Source organism: Grampus griseus, assembly GCF_964374135.1.
Source record: "Grampus griseus genome assembly, chromosome: 20".
NCBI lineage: Eukaryota > Metazoa > Chordata > Mammalia > Artiodactyla > Delphinidae > Grampus > Grampus griseus.
The window spans coordinates 18,225,315-18,236,472 of record NC_139014.1 but is presented as its reverse complement, the minus strand read 5'-3'; positions in this window follow the sequence as shown (position 1 = coordinate 18,236,472).

Sequence of the window (11,158 nt, the reverse complement as noted above, 5' to 3'; positions counted from 1 at the left end):
AGATTTATCGGTGCACCGGGTCCTGGGGGAGCGGGGAAGGGAGAGAGGAGAAGTCGAGTCGGCCAGACTGCAAGGCTCAATTCTGCCCCACTGTAGTAGGCGGGGGTGGATCTGCCAGGGAAACAGCGGCTTGTGGGCAGGGGCATCTCCTGGGGGACCGGCTCGGAAACAGCCGTGACGATCACTGACTTTTATTGTGCGGTCTCTATGCCCGAGGCACTCTTCAGATCACTTCGCATCGCATTAACTCCTGTGATGGAGACCATTATTATCTCTGCTCTGTGACTGAGGAAACTGAGGCTCAGAGGGAAGGATGTGTACGGAGGAGAGGGCAGGAGCTGCCGGATGAGTGAGCAGGTGGTTGTGGGTATTCGAGGGTGAGGACTGGGCCGGTGAGTCCCCTCCCCTCGCCCCCAGCACGCAGCACGCAGCGGGAGCGTGGACCCAGGGATGAAGTATGGGAGTAAGTCCAGTGATTCAAGGAGAACAAATGGATCCATCGGCCCCCACAGCCTGCGGTGCATGGGGAGGCTGTCGGTGGCAGAATATGTCGTGATCACATTTCCCCTCCTTCCTCAAAAATTATCTACACCAGTGCTTCTGAAAATGTAATGTGATTATGAATCATCTGGGGGTTGTGTAGGGCTGGAGTGGTGCTAGGTTCTGCATTTCAGCTCCCAGGTGATGTGATGCCTCTTGTCCTAGGACCTCGCTTTGAGTAGGGAAAGCCTAAATGAGATACATTTTGACCAGGGGTGCTTAGAGTTTGAGAGATATCAAGAGTCATCTGATATACGGTCAGATGAATTTTGACGAGGGAACCAACCAACGTGCTGGAGAAAGTAGATATTCTGGGGTGGGGGCGGGAGGGGGGTCGATCCCTACCCTACACCACATACAAAGTTCAGTTTAAAAGGGACCATAGGGGCCGAAGAGTCTGGAATACAAGGGGGTGGGGGGAGGCGCAGCATCAGAACAATGAAATAAATTACAGAATCCAAAGAGCCCTCAGGAATCCAAACAGAGCAAAATTATTATGTTTAACGTAGAAATTGAACTTCAAATAATTCTGCTCTGTGGTTAATGACAGCAGGTATGTTTCAGCTAAGCCAAGTCGGCTAGGTCCCCTCAGCCAGACCGCCTGGCTTCTCTTAGCAAAAAGATAAAGCAAATGAGAGCTCTTGAAGTTTCACAGAATTTCTCACCTCCCTAAGAATGCAAACTGTATACATATTCAGGTTTTAAAATAAAATCCCCCAAAGCCAGCTTTGCCAGATGAGGTCAGCTGGCTCCTCGTCCGGGCCGGGTGGCGGTGCATCCTGGAACCAGGACATCTGTGACATATCGACACAGTCTTTGCCTCTAGATTGTATATTAAAACCGTGAAAGCGGAACTCCCATGGTTCGAGTTTATAGAAATATGTGACAGTGTTTGAAGTAGCTGAGCTGAGACTAAAAGAGTCTGACATCACAGCCTTCGGGAAGATGATGGAAATTTCTTCATTTCTTTGGAAAATTGAAAAACAGATTCTTTTCAGGTGTTCGATTGGCCACCCAAGCACAGCTCTTGGGCTGCTGTTCTCTGGTTTTAGAAAATCATACAGAAATGCAGAGACTGTGCTGAGGACGTCAGCCACATCTTAGGATTATGGGCAGCAGATCATGCCAGGTATTTTCCATGTACCTCGCTCCACACCCTGCCCCCAGTTCTTTCTCTATCCTACTCTGTTTTGCTCTGTGTCCTTGGAGACTGACACTGATGGATTGTGTTACCTGGGCTCCCTTTACTTTGGACTTCCAGTTGGATTTGGCCAGTGGGAGCCACAGCAGGAAACTGGCAGGAGGGAGGAGAGAGAGGTCAGGGACTATTCCCCTCCTTTGCCACACCTCCAGCTGTCCAGGCTCGCCCACACAGTTCCCTCCCATCGGCCCTTTTTGGCCAAGGTAAAAGGCAAGAGTTTCCCACTGTCACAGACCCCTGGGTGACTCACCTCATTCCCTTAATCCTGACAACGGTTCTATGTGTCTCCTGTAGGGACCCTGGGTAATATGCAGACTTGCCCCTTCACCTTTAACTTCTGGTCAAGAGCTTCTGTGTCCTCATCTTAATTTGATATTGTAACACTGTACTGACCGTGTGGAAGATGAATGAAGTACACTCATGTCATTAAGAACAAAGAAATGCGGGAGGGTGATGAATTGGGAGATTGGGATTGACATATACACACTAATATGTATAAAATGGATAACTAATAAGAACCTGCTGTATAAAAAAATAAATTAAATAAAATTCAAAAATTAAAAAAAGAACAAAGAAATATATGAGAATTTTTTTCCATCTCTCATAAATAAATAAACGGGACCATAGGTCCAGATGGAGAGGTTTGAGGAGCAGGTGTATGGGGAAAAGACTGTATTTGGTTTGATGATCTAGTAGGTCATACACAAGAGTATCCATGAGGTGGGGAGACATGTAAGTATAATACACACTGTGCAATACTACAGCCACTAGCATGTTGAGCATTTAAACGCAGCTACTCTGTACTGAGGTGTGAGTAACTATAAAATACACACCAGCTTTAAAGACTTGATACAGAAAACAGAATGTAAAATACTTCATTAACAATTTGTATGATGATTACATGTTGAAATGATAGTATTTTGGACATAGTGGGCCGACTAAAATATTTTACTAAACTTTTTAAAAATTAAAAAATAAAAGGGACCATAAACATAAATTAAATTGAGAAAGCTTCTAGAAGAAAAACATAGAAGACTATCTTCTCAATCTTTTGGAAGCCAACGATTTCGAGAAAGGACATAAAAAGCATGGACTCTAAAAAACAAAACAAAACTGACTTCATCAAAATTTAAAATTTCGGTTCATCAAAAAACACTGTCAAGAAAATAAATAGGGAAGCAGCAGACTGAGAGGAAATACTCACAACATATATATATGACAAAGGATTTGTATCCACAGTAAAGAACTCCTGCCACCCAATAATAAAAGAAATAATAAAAAGAAAAACAACCCAACCAAAAATGAGGCAAAACATGTAAACACACGCTTCACAAAAGATGATACATAAATAGCCAATAAGCGGCATATGAGAAAGTGCTCATCCAACATTATTTGTTAGGGAATTGCAAAGTAAATCCACCAGCAGGTACCACTCTGCATACACTAGAGTGTTAGACTGAATAACACATAAGGACGGGGAGCATCTGAAACTGTCAGACTGCCATGTGAGTATTATTCATAATTTCCAAAAAAGGGAAACAATCCAGATTCCATCGACAAGTGAACGGATAAATAAATTGTAGTACGTCCATACAGTGGTATATTGACTCATAAGTGAAAAAAAACTAATATTCAACGATTATCCCCACCGTGCAACAACATGGGTAGATGTCAAAACGTTATACTGAATGAAAGAAGGAAGACACGAAAAATACACACTGTATGATTCTTGGAAGGTTGTGATCTTGATGCTGTCACTGCACTCAGAGGCCTTGACCTGGCTTGTCCAGAAACCCAGTTTATTATTATTATACAAATTACCAAATTACCCCAGAAGAGAAATACTAACAGGCTGATTTTAATAGAGTAGAGATGTCAAAGAATTTCTCCTTCAAGAAGCACCAGATAGTTCTGCAGAAGAATTCTACCAAACATTTAAGGAACAGTTACCTTGAACTCTTCTAGAACACAGAAATAAAAGGAAATCTTCAAAATTCTTTTTATGAAGTGAACATAACATTGATACCAAAACCTGTCAAAGAAAGCAGCACACACACACACACACACACACACACACACACACACACACACACTCCAACCCTACAAACCAGTCTCACTTATTAAAAAATTCTAAAAGCTATATTAGCTGACAGTGTCACCAGAACACCAGAAAAATAATACAAATGATCAAGTAGAGTGTATTCTAGAAATGGTTTAATATTTGGAAATTAAATGGTTTACTCTCTGGAAATCTGTTACTATAACTCCATATAAAATAATCTATTAATAGAATAAAAAGTGAAATTTTCATATTATTATGTCCACAGATGCTGGTTTTTCAAAAATGTCTTTCAAAAGTGAAGGTGAACAAAAGGTAAAACATAGAGTTTTCATATATATCCTCTCCTAGATATATACCCAAGAGAAATGAAAATGAAAACACAAAAACTTACACAAGAATATTGAAGCAATATTACTCATAACAGCCAAATGTGTAAAAAAATCCAAAGGTCCGTCAATTGATAAAGGGATAAATAAAATAGGGTATAACCATACGATGGAATATTATTTAGCAATAAAAAGAAATGAGATACTGATCTGTGCCACAACGTGGATAAACCTCAAAACATAATGCAAAGTGAAAGAAGCCAGTCACAAAAGACCACATATTGTATGATTTCATTAATGTGAAAAATCCAGAATGGGCAAATCTATAGCGGCAGAAAGTACATCAGTGGTTGCCTAGGCTGGGAGAGACGGAGGTTGGGAGCGATTGCAAGTGGGCGTGAGGTTTCTTACTAAGATGATGAAAATGTTCTAAAATTAGATTATAGGGATGGTTTTACAACTCTGTGAATATCCTAAAAACTATTGTCTTGTACACTTTAAATGGATGAAATTTATGGTACGTAAATTATATCTCAAAGTTGTTTTTGTAAAAAGTAAATGGTCTAAATCCTGCAAATAAAAGACAGAGATTGTCAGGATAGATTTAAAAAGAAAGACTTAACTATGTGCTAGCTGGAAGAAACTCACTTTAAACACAAAGACACACATGTTAAAAGAAAATGAGTGAAAAAAGACTTACCATGGAAACACTAATTGAGAAAGCTGAAGCGACTACCTTAATACAAGGCAAAGTAGACCTCAAGACGAGGACTATTGCCCGGCATAAAGGTGAATATTTCATAATGATGAGGGAATCAGTTAATGAAGAAAACATATCGGGCTTCCCTGGTGGCGCAGTGGCTGGGAGTCCGCCTGCCGATGCAGGGGATGTGGGTTCGTGCCCTGGTCTGGGAAGATCCCACATGCCGCGGAGCGGCTGGGCCCGTGAGCCATGGCCGCTGAACCTGCGCGTCCAGAGCCTGTGCTCCGCAACGGGAGAGGCCACAACAGTGAGAGGCCCACGTACCGCAAAAACAAAACAAAACAAAAAAAAGAGTAAAAAAAAGCATAATGTAAGAAAAAAATTCCAAACTAAAATATCAATCAAAAGATTAAATACCAAGTTATAAACTGAATAGGAAAAGTAAAGGACCTATTGATATGGGAGGGGGGACCTTTAAAACACTAGTAAAGGACATATACAACAAACTATAACTCAGGGAAAAGGACAATTGAATACTGTAAATATGTCAATTCATTCTAAAATAATCTCCAAACCCAATGCAATCTCAATTAAAATATAAAGCGGATTTGCAGAGGGAACTTATTAAATGGTACAGAAGTTCTTCATGAAAAATAAGCATTGGTGAATAGCAGGAAAATTCTGAAAAAGAAAAGTTATGGGACTAGATTGGGGGGTGGGGAGGCATTAGACCTATCAGATACGAAATATTTCTGATATGAAAACAATTTTTTAAAAGTTTTGTACAGAAGAAACCATCAACAACTAGACAAATAGAACAGAATAGAAAGTACAGAAATATTCCTCATGTATATGCTAATTTAACTTTTAAGAAAGATGACATTATAAATCAGTTGGGGGGGAGAAATTACTAAAAAAAATAGTGTAGTTACATGCAAAAGAATCAAATTGGACTACTTTTTCACACCATATACAAAAATTAACTCAAAATGGATTGAAGACTTAAATGTTAGACCTGAATCCATAAAACTCCCAGGAGAAAACAAAGGCAGCATACTCTTTGACCTTGGTCTTAGCAATATTTTTTAGGTATGTCTCCTCAGACAAGGGAAACAAAAGCAAAAATAAACAAGTGGGACTACATCAAACTAAAAAGATTTTGGGACTTCCCTGGTGGCACAGTGGATAAGACTCCGCACTCCCAATGCAGGGGTCCCGGGTTCGATCCCTGGTCAGGGAAGTAGATCTCACATGCATGCCGCAGCTAAGAGTTCGCATGCCGCAACTAAGAGTTCGCATGCCACAACTGAGGAGCCCGCCTGCCACAACTGAGGAGGCTGCCTGCCACAACTAAGGAGCCCGCCTGCCACAACTAAGGAGGCTGCCTGCCGCAACTAAGACCCGCCGCAACCAAATAAATAAAATTTTTTTTAATCTTAAAAAAAAAAAAACTAAAAAGATTTTGCACAGCAGAAGAAACTATCAATAAAACAAAAGGCCGCCTACTGCATGGGAGATGATATTTGCAAATGATACATCTGATAAGGGGTTACTATCCAAAATATACCAAAAGACTCATACAACTCAACATCAAAAAAACAAACAACCCAATTGAAAAATGGGCAGAGGACTGATATATACATTTTTTCAAAGAAGACATATAGATAACTAACAGGTGCAGGAAAACAGGTTCAGCATCACCAATCATCAGGGAAATGAAAATCAAAACTACAATAAGGGGGGCTTCCCTGGTGGCGCAGTGGTTGAGAGTCCGCCTGCCGATGCAGAGGACACGGGTTCGTGTCCCGGTCCGGGAAGATCCCACATGCCGCGGAGCGGCTGGGCCCGTGAGCCATGGCGGCTGAGCCTGCGCGTCCGGAGCCTGTGCTCCGCAATGGGAGAGGCCACGGCAGTGAGAGGCCCGCGTACTGCAAAAAACAAAACAAAACAAACAAACAAACAGAAAACTACAATGAGATATCACCTCACATCTGTGAGAATGGCTTCTATCAAAAAGACAACAAATAACAAGTGCTGGCAAGGATGGGGAGAAACGGGAAACTTCATGCACTGTTAGCGAGAATGAGAATTGGTGCAGCTGCTATGGAGAACAGTATGGAGGTTCCTCAAAAAAGTAAAAATAGAACTACCATACAATCCAGCAGCTCTACTCCTGGGTATTTTTCTGAAGAAGAAAAAAAAACACTCATTCCAAAAGATATATGCACCCCTATATTCAATGCAACATTATTTACAACAGTCAAGATATAGAAGCAATCTAAGTGTCCATCAATAGATGAAAGGATACAAGAAGATGTGGTATATATATATACAATGGAATACTACTCAGCCATAAAAGAGAATGAAATCTTGCTATTTACAGCAATATGGATGGACCTAGAGGGTATTATGCTAAGTTAAATAAGTCAGACAAAAACAAATACTCTATTATTTCACTCGAATGTGGACTCTAACAAACAAAACATAAGAACAAACCTAAAACAGTAAAAGGCTCATAGATACAGAGAACAAACAGGTGATTGCCAGAGGGGAGAGGGTGGGGAAGTGAATGAAATAGGTGAAGGAGATTAATAGGTATAAACTTCCAGGTACAAAAATAAATGAGTCAGGGAGATGAAGTGTACAGCACGGGGAATATAGTCAATGACATTGTAGCAACTTTCTATGGTGACAGATGGTAACTAGACTTATTGTGGTGATCATTTTGCAATGTATGGAAATACCAAATCCCTGTGTTGTGCACCTGAACCTAACATAGTGTTAGATGTTTGGATGAATGAGAGTTGAGAGCTGGAGAGCTGAGGAGAGGGCTGAACCCCAGGACAGAGCAGATAACTCAGGGCGGCGTTGGCCAAGATAGCTGGAAGCCCAGGCAGGGTCACCTCATCCACCCAAGCCTTGGTCAAGGTGCTCCAGCCAGGGCAGCCACAGATGGAATAGAAAGATGAGGCCAGAGGAATGAATGACTTGGGGGTCCATCCTTGCAGGGAGAGAAAGTAGAGGAGGCATGCTCTGGTAAAGATAGAATGTCAATGGTCCTTTATCCTCCTAGAGGTGACAGAATCTCTGCTTCAGGCGACAGGTCTGCATCGTTGGGTTTGGCACTCAGCCCAGACACCAAAGAGAAAGAAGAAGAATTCCAAGAGGAGAAATGGGCTCACTCCCAGACACAGAGAGTGAGTCAGAGGGTCTGAAGAAAGGGCGGGCTCAGCCTGTTTACATCTCAGTGAGAACTAGGGAAAGTACTGTAACCTTGGGTTTTTGTTTTTGTTTTGTTTTTTGAGATTTCTGATAACTTTTCCTATTTGTTGTTTCTGTTACTCCATCTCAAAAAGAAAGTTTAGATTTGTGATATAAAATATGCTCGCAGGAAAGGGCATAAACAAGACAACTTCACAAATTAATAAAAAACGAACACCTGGGTAGCCACCACCCCAATGAAGAAATAAACCCTTCCAGCCCCAGAAGCCCCCATGTGACCCCTGAGAGCACAACATCTTCCCACAAAGACATCCGCTACCCTGACTTTTATAGGAATCACTTCTGCTTTCTGGTTTTACCCTCTAAGTATATATATCACAATACAATGCCATTTCGTTGGGTCTGTTTTTAAATTTCATCTAAATGAAATCAGTCTTTTATATGCCTGGCTTCTTTCACTCAACGTTATCTTTTTTTATGATTTATCCATGTTGCCTGTCATGTGCGTTGCTGACCTTTTCTCCCTCTCTGTGGGTGTGTCTCTTCGCTCTTCAAGGCATCCTTTTTTAATTTTTTTTGCGGTACGCGGGCCTCTCACTGTTGTGGCCTCTCCCGTTGCGGAGCACAGGCTCCGGACGCGCAGGCTCAGTGGCCATGGCTCATTGTAGTTTTGATTTGCATTTCTCTAATAATTAGTGATGCTGAGCATTTTTTCACGTGCCTACTGGCCATCTGTAGGTCTTCTTTGGAGAAATGTCTATTAAGGGCTTCTGCCCATTTTTTGATCAGGTTCTTTATTTTTTTGTTGTTGAGTTGTATGAGCTGTTTGTATATTTTGGAGATTAAGCTCTTGTCGGACCAAGACCATTTAAAATTCAAGTTCAAAGTTTGAGGTTTCCTGGGACACCCAAAAGACAGGAAGCTGAGTGAAGTCCATGTGGCTTGGTTTATTTGCAATTCAGTCTTCTCCCAAAGTGCAGCTCTTTGGGGTCCTAGCCTAAGGTGATAAAAAATTACATATATACCAGATTTCTCACCCTTGGAGGGCCCCGCACTCCTAGCTCATCCCCTTAGTTGCTTCCTCTGAATCAGTAAATGCTCCCAAGGACAAAGGGACCTTGCCTACTCAGTTCATCTTTCTGGGGTTTTACTTGCAGACCTCAGCCGGGTAATCCTTCCCACTCTTGTTAGCTCTTCACTGCTTTTTTTAAAAATAAACTTTATGTTAGGGAATAATTTTAGATTTACAGAAAAGTTGCAAAATTAGTACAGAAAGTCTCTGAATACCCTTCACTCTGTCTGTTTCCCCTAATGTTAACATCTTACATAACCATGTACATTGGTCACGTCTAAGAAATTAACATTGGTATATTACTATTAACTAAAATCCAGACTTTCTTAGTATTTCGCTAGTTTTTCTAATATCCTTTTTCTGTTCTGGGATCCAATCCAAGACACCACATTGCAGTTAGCCTTAAATGTTTTTGAGAATATTTTAAAATATATGTCTATTTCATCCAGCTTCTGAGGGAGGATGGCCCTATTTACTTCGTCTTACATTGCTGCCCTCCCCCATTGTTTCACTGGCATTCCTAGAAATTAAAAAAAAAAATCCTTTAAACAGTCAACATAAAAATCTCAAAAGCAGTTTTTAGACTTGTATAGTGGAGGAAGTTGAACAATTGAGTTTGCCACTGGCTGGGGATGGGGGAGCTGTAAGTGGAATGGAGGATGAAATGTATGTGAGAAAACAAAAAACTTTGTGTTGGCTCAGGTTATGCCCCAGAAACAAACAAACTGCAAAATCTCAGTGGCTAGGGACTTCCCAGTTGGTCCAGCGGTAAAGAATCCGCTTTACAATGCAGGGGACGCAGGTTTGATCCCTGGTCAGGGAACTAAGATCCCACATGCTGCGGGGCAACTAAGCCCACACGTCACAACTACCGAGCTCGCATGCCCTGGAGCCTGCGTGCCACAACTAGAGAAGAGAAAACCTGCACACCACAACTAGAGAGAAGCTCGCGCTCCGCAATGAAGGGCCCGTGTGCCACAACTAAGACCCGAAGCAGTCAAAATTATAAATAAATAAATCTTTTAAAAAAATCTCAGTGGCTAAACACATAAAAGCCTCTCTTGCTCATAAAAGCAAGTCTGCCGCTGGCATGGAAGAGAGTCAGCTCTCTTCCAAGTGGTGACTCAAGGATCCAGGTTCTTTCCAGCTTTTGGCTCACCCATCTTTGCTGGGTGTAACACTCCTGCTCTCTCCCCACACCTTTACTTATTTGATAGGTGAATTGGAAGGAGGACAAGGCATGTGTCGCCCAGCCCTTTTTACTTCCCTTCCTCCTGGGAGCTGGCTCACCTGCAGAGACTGTGTGTTCTGCACTGCCTGTGAATGCATAGTGTGCCTAACTCTGAGGTTCAGGAGTAGAAAGCTCACTCTCCTACATCCAAAACCTGGTTACTGTACCTACGTAAACACAACTTACACTGTTTTTTCCCCCAAAGTTTCATGCATCATCTAAGGCAGTGGTTCTCAACCCAGAGTAATTTTGCCTCCCAGGGAAATATTTGACAACATCTAGAGAGACTTTTTTTTTTTTTTTTTTTTGCGGTACGCGGGCCTCTCACTGTTGTGGCGTCTCCCGTTGCGGAGCACAGGCTCCGGACGCGCAGGCTCAGCGGCCATGGCTCACGGGACCAGCCGCTCCGCGGCATGTGGGATCTTCCCGGACCGGGGCACGAACCCGTGTCCCCTGCATCGGCAGGCGGACTCCCAACCACTGCACCACCAGGGAAGTCCCTGGAGGATCTATTTCTTACGGAGTCTTCAAACCTCACTCCTGGCTAGGTGTGGGGCTGGCGGGGGTGGAGGAAAAGGACCTCACAATACACATGAAGGCATCAAAGGTGTTGCACAGTACACCCCACACCCTCTTCATAAAAATAAAAATTGGAGTAACGCTTCCTTTACTCTCCCGAAATGGCAATCATCAATAATATGCCTTCTCACATACTCAACTTTTAAAAATCACAATATAATGCCTGAGCTGTAATAGAGGGGGAAAAAAATGGAAGGAAAACGATTTGTAACCAAATAACAC